The 13377-nt window shown below is 43.7% G+C and overlaps 1 long non-coding RNA gene across 2 annotated transcripts; it reads right to left on the reverse strand.

Moving 5' to 3' along the window:
• Positions 1-4230: 4230 nt before the first annotated feature.
• Positions 4231-8186, reverse strand: LOC140468544 (uncharacterized). Of its 2 annotated transcripts, none has more exons than XR_011955684.1 (3): positions 8133-8186; positions 5933-6016; positions 4231-4333 (listed from the first exon to the last, which is right to left on the reverse strand). It is a non-coding gene; the product is annotated as an uncharacterized lncRNA (long non-coding RNA). The 2 variants fall into 2 exon arrangements; XR_011955685.1 differs by lacking the exon at positions 8133-8186 and adding an exon at positions 7297-7419.
• Positions 8187-13377: the final 5191 nt, after the last annotated feature.

Below are 13377 nucleotides of genomic sequence, written 5' to 3' on the forward strand. Positions count from 1 at the left end.
CAGGGCTCTGATCTTGGGCCTCTGCTCTTTGTAGCTTTTATAAATGACTTGGATGAGGAGGTTGAGGGGCTGGCTTAGTAAATTTGAAGATGAAGCAAAGGTTGGAGGTGTTGTCGATAGTATCGATGGCAAATGCAGGCTGCAGCATGACATAAGCAAAATGCAAAGCTGGGCTGAGAAATAGCAGATGGAGTTCAACCTGGATAAATGCAAAGTGATTCATTTTGGAAGGTCGAACTTTAATGCTGAATATAGGATTAAAGACGAGATTCCTTGCAGTATGGAGGAACAGAGGGGTTTTGGTGTTCATGTCCATAGATCCCTCTAAGTTGTCGCCCGATTGGATAGGGTTGTTAAGAAAGCATATGGTGCTTTGGCTTTCATTAACAGGATCGAGTTTAAGAGCTGCGAGGTTTTGCTACGGCTCTACCAGTCCCTGGTGAGACCACACTTGGAATATTGTGTCCCGTTCTGGGCACCCTACTATAAGAAAGACACAGAGGCTTTGGACAGTATGCAAAGAAATCCACCAGAATGCTGCGTGGATTGGAGTGCTTGCCTTATGACGAAAGGTTGAATAAGCTCGGACTTTTCTCTGTGGAGGGAAGGAGGAAGAGAGAAGACCTGATCGAGGTATACAAGGTAATGAGAGGCATGGAGAGAGTCAATAGCCAGAGACTATTCTCCAATGGAGGTTTGACTGGTACGACGGGTCATAGTTTGAAGATATCAAGAGAAAGGTATAGAGGAGACATCAGTGGTAGGTTCTCCGTACAGAGAGTTGTTGATGCATGGAATGCGTTGCAAGTGGTGATGGAAGCAGAGTCATTAGGGACATTTAAGTGACTGTTGGACGTGCACATGGACATCAGTGAATTGGGGAGTGCATAGGTCAGGTTATTTTATTTTACATTAGGATTAATCCTCGGCACAACATCGTGGGTCGTAGGGCCTGTGCTTTTCTATTTTCTATGTTCTTGCTGTTCCTGGCTGAGGATCATTCCATCTGCCTGCACTATCACACTCCCACTTTCTCTCCAGAACTAGGTGCCTGTTGTCTCGCTCTCTCTTTGGCTGCTGTTTTACTCCTCTCCCTCTCTGGCTGTCTCTGTCTCTCCTCAGAATTTCTCTCCATGTCTGTCAGTCTCTCTTTCCCCCTGGACTTTCTTGTCTTTGTCTCTGTCTCTGTCTGTCTCTCTCTCTCTTTGCCATTTCTCTCTCTTCCTTTGTTTTTCCATCTTGCTGTGCCAGATTATTTATTCTCTCTCTCGCTCCATCTCTGCATGAGGTTTTGTGCTGTGCCTCTCTCTCTGTATTCTTGGGTTCTTCCCCTGGGTTTTCTCTCTCTCCCTGTCTCTCCTTCCATCTATTTTTGTCTGCCCTTTTCTTGTTCTCTCCGAGGGATTACACTTTCTCTCTTGGTTTTCTCTGACTCATCTCTCATGTGTTTCTCCCCCCTGGGTGATTCTCTGTCCTTTCTTTTCTCTGCCTGCATGTTTCTGTCTTTTCCCTGGTTTCACACTCTGTCCTTCTCTGTCTCTCTCACTGGGTAGTTTTCTCTCTTTCTATCACTGCTTCAGTGTCTCTCCAAGGATCTCTCTCTGCCATTGACCCTTTCTCTCTCTGAATCTGGGCTATGTCTCCACTTCTTATCTGTTGCTGCTCCCCCACCAAACCCTGCCTCTCTCTCTCTCTCTCTCTCTCTCTCACACACACACACACACACACACACACACACACACACACACACACACTCACTCACTCTTCCTGTCTGCCCTGCTGTGCCTGCCCCTCAGGTGGGTTTGGATTCGGGGCAACATGGTGCTACATATATTATTTACAAAGTGGGAACTTTCTGTTCCCAGCATCTGGGTGGGTGGGGACAATTTACATTTCTCAGTTAGGTCTGGGGGTGGCGGCAAGAGAGCCTGGGGGCTGGGATCTTGCTGTGCAGGAAAGCAGTCACTCATAAGGTCAATTTGTGCCTGCACGTGCTCACTGCATCTGCCACCATGCGTGTGTGTGTGGGCAATAGGGGGAGAGATGGCATGGAAGGAGCAGTTTAGAGGGTAAAGCTACATGGCAAGGGACAATATTTAATGAGCAAAACATTTTGGTGCAGCAAACTATTAGTTAGGAGGCCACTTTGCGAAGTCTGAAAATGTGTTGGGGGGTGAGATGCATTAATGGGGTAGAGGTAAACCTCAGGGGCACAGAATAAAGGCAATTATTAGCCAACTCCATTTTTTTAATCTCCCCCTACCAAACTCTGGGGACCAAACCTGGGAGGTGGGGTGCAGCAAAGTTAGAGGGTACACATTTTGGCAGGGATGCAAAGTTGCAAGGTGAAAGATTGTGGGGGGCACAAAATGGAGCGGCAAAATCTGGGGAGGTACAAATTTGAGTTGGGCGTCATTGCAAGATTTGTACAAATCTATAGGGGGTTGTTTGGTGGGGGGTTTGGTGGAGGGGTCAATTAGGTGAGACAGAGAGTACAGTGCATGGGGGCTGCAAACTTGGTGGGTGGGGGATAATATTTCGGGTCATTGCAAATTAGAGTGGTCACATAACCCGGTGGGATATTTGAGGAAAATACAAACAGAAAGGAAGGTTTGGATGAAACACCTTTCCTCAGTGATGTGGGGAGGGGGGTAGTGGCAGCGTACAACTGGAGTATGGGATCTTGCTGTGCATCCGAGCAGTCAGTGAAAAGGCCAGTTAATTTTTGCATGTGCTCACCGTGCCCGACCAACCCCTTGCCCAGCATCCTCCCTGGAAATCTGAGGGGGAACAGGGCGAAGTGGGTGGGGATGCTAGAGAGAGGGGGACAAGAGAAATGGGGTCTAGAGAGAGGGCGGCGAGAGAGAGAGGGATACCAACAGACAGATACTCATCCTTAATCAATCCAAGTCCACACGGAAAAAAGATAATGGCCAACTGAGCCAGACTTAAATACCTCTAGGTCTGTCACTCAAAGCTCATCTTCCTAAACCCAGTTCATTCAGTCAGCTCCCAGTTTCCCCTATCATCTACCATCTTCTTTGTGGGATTTGACGGGTGTGTGACAGAAAGCAGCAGGTTAGTGGTCTAACCCGGGTCTGTCCTGTCATTCTCCCACAATGGACCCAGACATGGATTACACACAACACTCCAAGCTGCAGTTTTAAACCTGGAGCAGACAGAACACATGCGCAAAACATTCATGAATACTTGTTTAGGACGCATATTTGTTGCAGAAATTTAGTGAAACTAAAATGAACAAGTCAGCAAGCTTGATGAGTTTGAGATTATGCAAATTATGATAAATCCAACTGAAACAATTGAGCATACCATATTTACTGTTGAACATGAGACTGTTAGACAAATATATTTCATTCCTTGGAATGTGTCACGGTTTATTTCTGGGCAGTTCTGCTTTTTCTTCGATCGTCAATGCTGGGAAACAGCTGCTTGACACAGATTATGTTGAAGATATTTCCGTTCAGAACAGTATTAATTACAGGTCATACAGCAAGAGCAATCTCCGTGTTGTCACTGATGAGGGATTAATTCATTATACCCTCTTGTTTACGTGAATGTAATAGATATCACCTCCACAAATAGAGTTATCCAATGGTCCCTGCATAGGCATTTCGCTTCCCTCTTGCTGCTCTGATGAGAAATTGAAATTAAAAATTGGTGGCTTCTCTTCCAACGTCCATTTCAAAGACTGAAGGGGCAGCACAGTGACTCAGCAGTTGGCACTGCTGCCTCACAACACCAGGGACCCAGATTCGATTCCAGCCTCGGGCGGCTATCTGCGTGGAGTTTGCATATTCTCCCCATGTCTGCGTGGGATTCCATTAGGTGGTCCTGTTTCTTTCTCCCAGGTCAAAGATGTGCAGATTCTGTGAATTTGCAATAGTAACTGCAAGGTTACTGGGATGGGTTGGGATGCTGGTCTGACACGATGAGCCTCTTCCTGCACTGCAGGGATTCTGTTCTATGAAATCAGTTTTCTACCTGAGTAATGTTTCATTCCCATTCATTCCCCAGCTGTGGAAGATGGGTGGGGGGATGAGGGGGTGGGGTGGGGGGGGGGGGGGGGTGAGTGGAGGGTCGCTGGTAAACTCACTGACCTAAATTGCCCTGAGATGTTTCTGCTGGGCTGTCATTTTGAATCGTTGATTTAACTGTTATTATCTCTACACATTCTATGTTTTTTTGAAATCAGATAATGCAGAGAAACGTGTCCACTTATTATACAATCGTGAGAAGAGAATGCCAAACCACACATGATTGGCATGTAAATTAAAGCAGGAAATAACGTCATGTATTGTCGGTCCATCCAATTCTGAAAAATAGCATCAAGAGAAAAGAGTTAGGTCACAAAGATCCTGAGCTAGAATATCAAACTATCCTCCATCTACTTCACTACTCCCTCTGTTAGAGGGAGGATAACCTTGCATCATACCCACAGAAGTTTAGACTTAAAATGTATATGTACATTTATTGCTATGTCGTGCACACTGAATCAACAGCTTCTAAGTCTGTTACTTCTTGAGCATGCCAGAGAATTTACCTGGTCAGTTCTTTTATTTGACATGTTGCAGACATGGTGCGCCATTTCAGCAGTTGCAAAACTCATGCTTCAGTTGAAAATGACACCAATAACAATGGCACCGAGCCTTTATTTCATAAACTGGCCCAGATACCCTGATTGTGATTGCCATTCCAATCATTTTGAAAATAATGTTAGTACTGAGCTCCACATTTCCAGGGAGCAATTCTAATTTAAGACCCAGCAGAAATGTAGAGTATTGGTTCAGGAGTTAGAGTGCCATAAAAGTAGCAGGCTGCTTATGGGAGGCGAGAGGTGCGTGGTGCTAATGAGGTGGAGCTGATTGGTGGGGGGAGTAGAACCAATGAGAGGGTCTCAAAAGGGTAAGGGTTGGTTTAGAAAGGATGTTGGGCATGTATTGAGGCCGGCAGGGGCCAAAGTGACTATTCAAATGCCATTGGGTTGGGATCTTCATTGTCAAACATGTCTTCAGATTTACAGAAGTGGAACTTCGTAAAATGTGAGGACTGCAGATGCTGGAGATCAAAATCGAGCGTGGTGCTGGAAAATCACAGTAGGTCAGGCAGCACTCGAGGAGCTGGAGTTTCGGGCAGAAGTCCTTCAGCAGAATTGCATCCCTCCAATGTTTCCAACTTCAGTAGATTCTTTAGGAGAGTTCCAGACAGCGACTCTCCCAGCAGAGATTTCAATTCCTGAGGCGATTTCCGTGGAGTCTTCTGTCTAGGTTTCCACAGGACGTTGACATGGAAATCCAGCCTGTGCTATTCCAAAAAATTCCTGGCCTCTGGAATTATTCCTTTCTCACTGAGGTAATGCAGAAAAGTACTTTCCAGTGTAAATCTCTAGTTGCAGAATCGGCTCGAATCTGCTGCAACAGGATACTCTCCCTGAGGTACCCCATGCAGTAGATATTTATCACTTTTTGCATGAAAGGATCTTTCCAAGTTGAGGAGATCCTGTCCTAAACCCATGAAGATTCACTTCGCAAGCAGAATGACTGGGCACAGATATCCCATGAGAACCATGGGACCAGCCCTCAAAGCCCTCAGTGTAATTGACAGTGGTCCACTGTGCAGCCCACAGTGAGCCCAACTGTGGCTCCTTCATGGTTGTGTATTTCCAATGAGGGAATACTGAGACCTGGATATCCTATAGAAGCTGTGCTATGGAGCCAAGCCCCTGAGTCTGGTGACCCTGTGGCTAGGCCTCTGACCTCACAATGGGAGACCATCCTCACCCAGCTCAAGCTCGAGACTCAGCAACAGTCAATACGATTTCACCCTGGAGTACAGCCACTTAAAGATGAGGGATGGGAAATCGGAGAATTGTTTATATGTTGAATGAAATGGTAATATAAATTGAGATGCTCACATGTACAAAATCAGGTTTGGTCTCGGTGACTCTGGTGACTGCAGTTGTCTTTTCCCATTTGAACTGAACTGATTGCCCCATAATCTGAAATATGAAAACTACATTAAGAAACAAAAATTAACAATAGTGTGAATAATGGGATGCTGCAGTGCAGATTTCAATGTTGTCAGCTCTTCTGTGAGGTTTAAGGAACTAAGAGAGGCTATCTAGCTGAAAGGGAAGGCATACAAAGTGGCCAAGATCAGCAGGGAACTAAAAGATTGGGAAAACATTTAAAGGTCAACAGAAAGCCACAAAAATATGCTGCAAAGAAAACTACGATAGATTATGAGAGCTAACTACCGCAAAATATAAGCCAGATAGCAAACATTTCTATAACATATAGAAAGAACAAAAGTGGCTCAGGTAAGCATTGGTCCTTTACAGGAGAAATAAAAAGTGCATTTATGGCAATTTTCCAAAATTCACTGGACTCTGGGGCAGTTCCAGCAGATTGGAAAACAGTAAAGGTGTTGCCAGTGTTTAAAAAAGGAGGTAGACAAAAAAAAATGAGAATTATAGACCAGTTAGCTTAACTTCTGTATTGGAGAACATGCTTGTGTCTGTTAATTGTCCCGTTTGGCAGTTGCAGGCCTGTGTTCATGAAAGGCAGGTCATTCTTAACTAATCTATTGGAATTCTATGAAGACATTACGAGCACAGTGGACAACGGGGACCCAGGATATGTCGTGTACCTAGATTTCCAAAAGGCATTCAACAAAGTCCCACACAAAACGCTGCTGCGTATGATAAAGATGCAATGGATACAGGCAATGCATTAACATGGATAGAGGATGGTTAGCTAACAGAAAGCAAAGAATGGGAAAAATGAGTGCTTTTCTAGTTAGCAATCAGTGACCAATCGTGTGCTTTGGGGAACACTGTTGGGACTGCAATTATTCACAGTTTTCATAGATGATTGGAATTGGGGACCACATTTAATGTGTGAAGATTTGCAGATGACATGAGGATGTGTGGTAGAGCAAAGTGTGTAGAGGACTGTGAAACTTTGTCGAGGGCCATAGATAGCTTAAGTGAGTGGGCAAAGGTCTGGCAGATGGAGTACGATATTAATAAATGTGAAGTCATCCATTTTGATAAGAATAACTGTAAAAAATAACTATTACTTGAATGGTAAAATGTTGCAGTATGTTGCTAGGCAGAGGGACTTGGATGTTCTTGTGCATGAATCACAGATGGTTGGGCTGTAGATGCAACAGGTAATTAAGAAGGCAAATAGAATGTTGTCCTTCACTGTGAAAGTGATTGAGTTTAAAAGCAGGGAAGTTATCATATAGCTGTATATGATGCTAATGAGGTCATACCTGGGGTACTGTTCACAGTTTTGGTCTCTTTGTTTGAGAAAGGATGTACAGGCAGTTGATGGGGTGCAGAGGAGGTTCACTAGATTGATTCCGGAGTTAAGAGGATTGGTTTCTGTGGAGAGACTGAGGAGACCGGGATTACATTAATTGGAATTTACATGAATGGGGGGACATCTTATAGAAACATGTACATTTATGAAGAGAATAGATAAGATAGAAGTAGAAAAGATCTTTCCACTGGCGGTTGAAACTGAGACAAAAGGCATAGCCTCAAAATTAGGAGGAGATAGTTTAAGGACGGAATTGAGAAGGAACGTCTTCACCCAGAGGGTTGGGAATCTGTGGAATTCCCTGCCAATGAAGTCATTGAGGCTTCCCCGTTGAATGTTTTCAAAGCTAAGATAGATAATCTTTTGAACAGTAAAGGAATTAAGGGTTATGGTGAGAAGGTGTGTAAGTGGAGCTGAGGCCACAAACAACATCAGCCATGATCATATTGAGTTGTGGAGCAGTCTCAATGGGCCAGATGTCCTCCTCGTGCTCCTAGTTCTTTTGTCCTTATGTAACGTAATGGTTGCATTCTTGTGCAAACGTGAGATTTTGAAAAACTGCGCTTTCAAAATCGTCTGAAGTGTTGGCGATGTAATAATATTGTTTTCAAAGGTTTCCCTTTCGAAACAGCATTTCTGATATGTCAATCGCGATACAGCAAGTTCTCATTGAAAAACTGTGCGTTATAGCAGATCACCTTGTAATAAATACCTGTAAGTATAATGCCTAACATTTAATGAATCTTATTCGTAGTTTATTTATTAAAAGTTAACATAAATACTCACACAATCTGTTGTAGACTCTTAGAGGTCCAAATGAGAAAGGGAACAGATTGGCCTGTGAAGAAGTTTGATGACAGATTCAAATACATTAATGACTGGCTTTTACTGACAGTAGAGGCAAGATCATCGGCACAATAGTCTGAGAAACTGCTATTACCTAGTCTAGGAACCAAGGTGAGTAAACTGAGGATAAATACAGTACTCTTTGACAATAACAATGTACTCTATTAAGTCCTCAATATTTAATTTGGAAGAATAGTTGTATTGATCCTGTAAAACTGATGTCTAATCGCCATCTGTTTTTATCAGAACTGGAGAAAGCAGCAATTGGAAGGGTTCAGTGGCAAAGAAAGAGAAGGGAACCGGAGTGAATGGAAAAACAAAATTGAAGTACAGGAATGATTAAATGACAGAAAGATAAAGGTGTAAACCAGAATCTCTGCATCTTTGCATCCTTGTCCAGAGTTGCCAGGAGAGATAATGCAACATGAATGGAGTTCATAATGCTGTTGAAGGGTACTGGAAGCTATTAACTTTTGCTAACGCGACTGGAATCAGGAGGTATGAACACATAGGCAGTGTAGGCAGAGTCGTAACCACAATATTGTCAGAGCCGGACAATTGATGGCTGACAGGCATGGGAGAATCATCCATTCAGTGTGGACAGAGCTTGTCCTGGTTAAGGCAACATTGGGACCAGTTTGACGGCTGTACGCAGCAGTTTCAAACAGCAGCTCTAGAGGGAGCAGCCTGGGATCAGGGGCTACTAACAAAGAGCAGGTCGATTCGTGTTGGTCCCTGATTCATTGATGCTCCTCCAGACTGCTTGGACACAGAAACAATCCCTGTTCCATTAAGACTTGGAGGAGAAGGTCAACAAATCAACGCAGGCAAATTCGAATAGAACAGGCATGGGAGCACTTGACAAAATAGGATAAATGAGTTGATGTCTTCTGGAAGAGTCACAAGGTTAAACTGAAAGCCTTTTGTGTGACAAAGGACGAAAGTGAAATTGGTTGAAAAATAATTCCCCCTCCAGCCATTAAAGCCTCAGAAGCAGCATTGCACCACAATAAGTTCGGACAACAAATTCTGATCCAACCAGCAACACTGCCACTCCACAAGCGAATCAAAAGATTAAAAGAAACACTCTGCACCTGTGCTAAACTAAGGAATGCCCTCAGGCATGCAGCCTAACTGACTGAATTGATATCAAAGCACATGTGTTGGTGTTCAGGCTAGTACTGACATCGTGAAGATCCACAGATTGAAAGTTACTACTGTCGTCCCCAGATGATCCTCGGAATTAATCTGAGGTGGAGACAATCAGAGCCACCGTGACTGATAATGCCAACTGGCATTAATCATTATTTACTTCTCACAGGCTTCAACTTATTCTTGATCATATCTCGCTGTTCAATAATGGCATCCCTGGACAGGCACCGTCTGCAGGAACACAGCTGTTCTGATAAGGACAGGAAGCCATGATGGTAAAACTATTTAGCAGACAACATAATCTGTGCACAAAAAGGTTTGCTGTGTGCCTCTGTGTCCCTTCATCTGTGTTCCTTTCCCATACAGAGTTGCAGCTGCTTAAGGTTCAACTTTTCAATGATATTGTACAGAAAAAGTAAATGGAAATCACAGAAACACAAAGGCAGGCTAGGTGTGAGGGAGCTGTAATGTAAACAGGATAGTGCATGCCTTAGGCAAAATTTAGACAATGACTGTGTAAACTGGGGCAAAACAGTAGGTTACATAAGAAACATGGATGTAAAACATGAAAACTGCAATACATAATAGTATAGTATTTTGTATAAAGCTCGTGGATGTCTATAAACCTGCAGAATTGATAAGCATCAGCTCTCCTTTTGGATCACGTATCTGTTTCCTATCAATTTGACAAGTTGATACAAAACAAATTCTGCTGTAGTCAACGGGATCTCATGCCACATCCCCAGAACCGTTACTGCATTGAGGCACTTATGTTTGAAATTACCACCCGAAATTAGTGCAAAGAGCAGCACCATGCAGATATGGATAAGTTCCAGGGAATCTGAATGAGGATTCAGGTGAGGATGGAACCAATCAGATGGGGTGAGAGAGTGGGAATAGAGAGGCAAAAGTCTGAGCAGAGAGGTCAAATCCCGAAGGAGTTGCAAGCAGAAGAATTAGGCCAAAGTTGTTCAGGAAATTAATACTGCCCAAGTCGGTGAAATCGTGGCTTTGTGGAGAGAAGTTGGAAGTTGAATTTTAAAGCCAAAAGAAAGGTTAGTTGATGCTGATAGGGAACTACAGCCCTCATCGGTTTGTTGGCTAATGTTAGATGGATGACACCTCCCCTTCATTCTCCATTCCCAGAATGCAGCCTCGATTCCCAGAATGCAGCTGGGTCACATGATAGGAAAAAACAAAGAACGAACATACAAATTGTTGCTATGGAAACAATATGTTAAAAAAAGAAATCGAATGAAAAAGAATCTGTTTATTATTTGCATTTGGAAACATTTTGAAATGTGAAATGCCGACAGGAATGATTAAAAATGTAGCTTTTGGAAATCAAAGATGTCCAAGTGTAAATGAGGAAAATGCAAGAGATGTTGGTGACTGGAATCAAATAACATCGTTTATAGAGTCATAGAGATGCCCAGCATGGAAACAAACCCTTCGGTCCAATCTGTCCATGCCGACCAGATATCGCAATGCAATCTAGTCCCACCTGCCAGCACCCGGCCCATATCCCTCCAAACCCTTCCTATTCATATACCCATCCAAATGCCCCTTATATGCTGCAATTGTCCCAGCCTCCACCACATCCTCTGGCAGCTCATTCCATACACGTACCACCCTCTACGTGAAAAGGTTGCCTCTTAGGTCTCTTTTATATTTTCTCCTCTCATCCTAAACCTATGCCCCCTAGTTCTGGACTTACCGACCAAAGGGAAAATACTTTGCCTATTTACCCTATCCATGCCTCTCATTATTTTGTAAATCTCGAGAAGATCACCCCTCAGCCTCAGCGCTTCAGGGAAAACACCCCCAGCCTGTTCAGCTTCTCCCTGTAGCTCAGATCCTCCAACCCTGGCAACATCCTTGTAAATATTTTCTGAACCCTTTCAAGTTTCACATCTTTCCAATAGGAAGGAGACCAGAATTGCACGCAATATTCCAACAGTGGTCTAACCAATGTCCTGTACATGACGTCCCAACTCCTGTACTCAATACTCCGACCAATAAAGAAAAGATTCCAAATGCCTTCTTCACTATCCTATCTACCTGCGACTCCTCGATTACTGTTTTAAGAATACCATAAGAATAATTCATTAGATTAGATTGTAATGCCTCGCTACGATTCATGAATAAGAAGAACAGCAGTCAAGGAACCACAGAGTTATGGAGATGGAAACAGACCATTCGGTCTAACTCGTTAATGCAAACTAGATATCTTGAATTCTTCCAGTCGCATTTGCCAGCATTTGAGAAAGAACAAAGAAAATTTACAGCCCAGAAACAGGCCCTTTGGCCCTCCAAGCTGAGCCGATACAAATGTACTGTCTAAACCTGATGGTCAATTCCTAAGTATTTATGTTCCTCCACTCCCCGCCTACTCATGCATCTGTCCAGGCGCATCTTAAATGCATCTACAGTGTCTGTCTCTACTCCCTCGGCTGACAACGCGTTCCAAACACTCACCACTCTCTGTGTGAAGTACTTGCCACGTGTATCCCCCTTAAACTTTCCACCTCTCAGTTTGAAAGCATGACCTCTCGTTATTGAATCCTTCACCCTGGGAAAAAGCTTGCCTCTATCCACCCTGCCTATACCCTTCCTGATTTTGTAAACCTCAATCAGGCCCCTCCTCAATCTCCTTTTTTTTCTAGTGAAAATGCACCTAACCTACTTCGCCTCTCTTCAGAGCTAGCACTTTCCATATCTGGCAACATCCTCGAAAACCTTCTCTGCACCATCTCCTAAGCATCCACATCTTTTTGGTAGTGTGGTGACCAGAAGTGTACACAGTATTCTAAATGCGGCTGAACCAATGTCTTGTAAAATTTTAACATGACTTGCCAGCTCTTATACTCAATACCCCGTCCAATGAAGGCAAGCATACTATATGCCTTCTTGATCACTCTATCTATCTATGCAGCAACCTTCAGGGTAAAATGCACTTGCACTCCCAGATCTCTCTGCCCATCAATTTATCCCAATGCTCTTCCATTCAATGTATAATTCGCTCTAGAAATAGACTTGCCGAAATGCATCACCTCACATTTGTCTGGATTGAACTCCATCTGCCACTTTTCTGCCCAACTCTCCAGTCTATCTATATCCTCCTGTATTCTCTGACAGTCGCTTATGCTTTCTGCTACTCCACCAATCTTTGTGCTGAGCATATCAAAAGTGCCCTCTTTTAGATCACTTATGTATATTACAAACAACAGTTGCCCCAATACTGACCCCTGCAGAACACCACTGCTCACCTTTCGCCATTTCAAGAAACTCCCTTCAACTACTATTGTCTGTCTCCTGTTGTTCAACCAGTTCTTTATCCCCCTCGCTAGATCGCCCTGCACACCATGTGACTTCACTTTCTCCATTAGTCTGCAATGGGGAACCTTATCAAACGCCTTACTAAATTCCATGTATCTGGCATCAGCAGCCCTTCCTTCATCTAACAACTTGATCACTTCCTCGAAGAACTCTATCAAGCTTGTAAGGCACGATCTCCCCCGCACAAAACCATGTTGCCCATCACCAGTAAGCTCATTCCTTTCTAAATATAAATAGATCCTATCTGTCAGTACCCTCTCTAGCAACTTCCCCACCACCAACGTCAGGCTCACTGGTCTGTAGTTACCTGGAATATCTCTACTAACCTTCTTGTACAGGGGGACAACGTGAGCAACCTTCCAGTCCTCCAACACCTCACCTGTATTTAAGGATTTCACAAAGATATATTTCAGGGTCCTAACTTTTTCCTCTCTCGCTTCCCCCAGCGACCTGGGATCGATCCCATCCGGTCCTGGGGATTTGTCCACCTTAATAACCTCTAGCATACCCAACACATCTTCCCTACTTATGCCAACGTGATCCAGACTAATCAAACTTCTATCTCTAATCTCAAGATTCATCATGTTCGTCTCCTCAGTGAACACTGATGCAAAGTAATCATTTAGAATCTCACCAATTCTCTCAGGTTCGGCATGCAGTCTTCCTTCATTATCTTTTCGTGGGCCAATCCTTT

This window comes from Chiloscyllium punctatum, chromosome 47 (genome assembly GCF_047496795.1).
Source record: "Chiloscyllium punctatum isolate Juve2018m chromosome 47, sChiPun1.3, whole genome shotgun sequence".
NCBI classification, from domain to species: domain Eukaryota; kingdom Metazoa; phylum Chordata; class Chondrichthyes; order Orectolobiformes; family Hemiscylliidae; genus Chiloscyllium; species Chiloscyllium punctatum.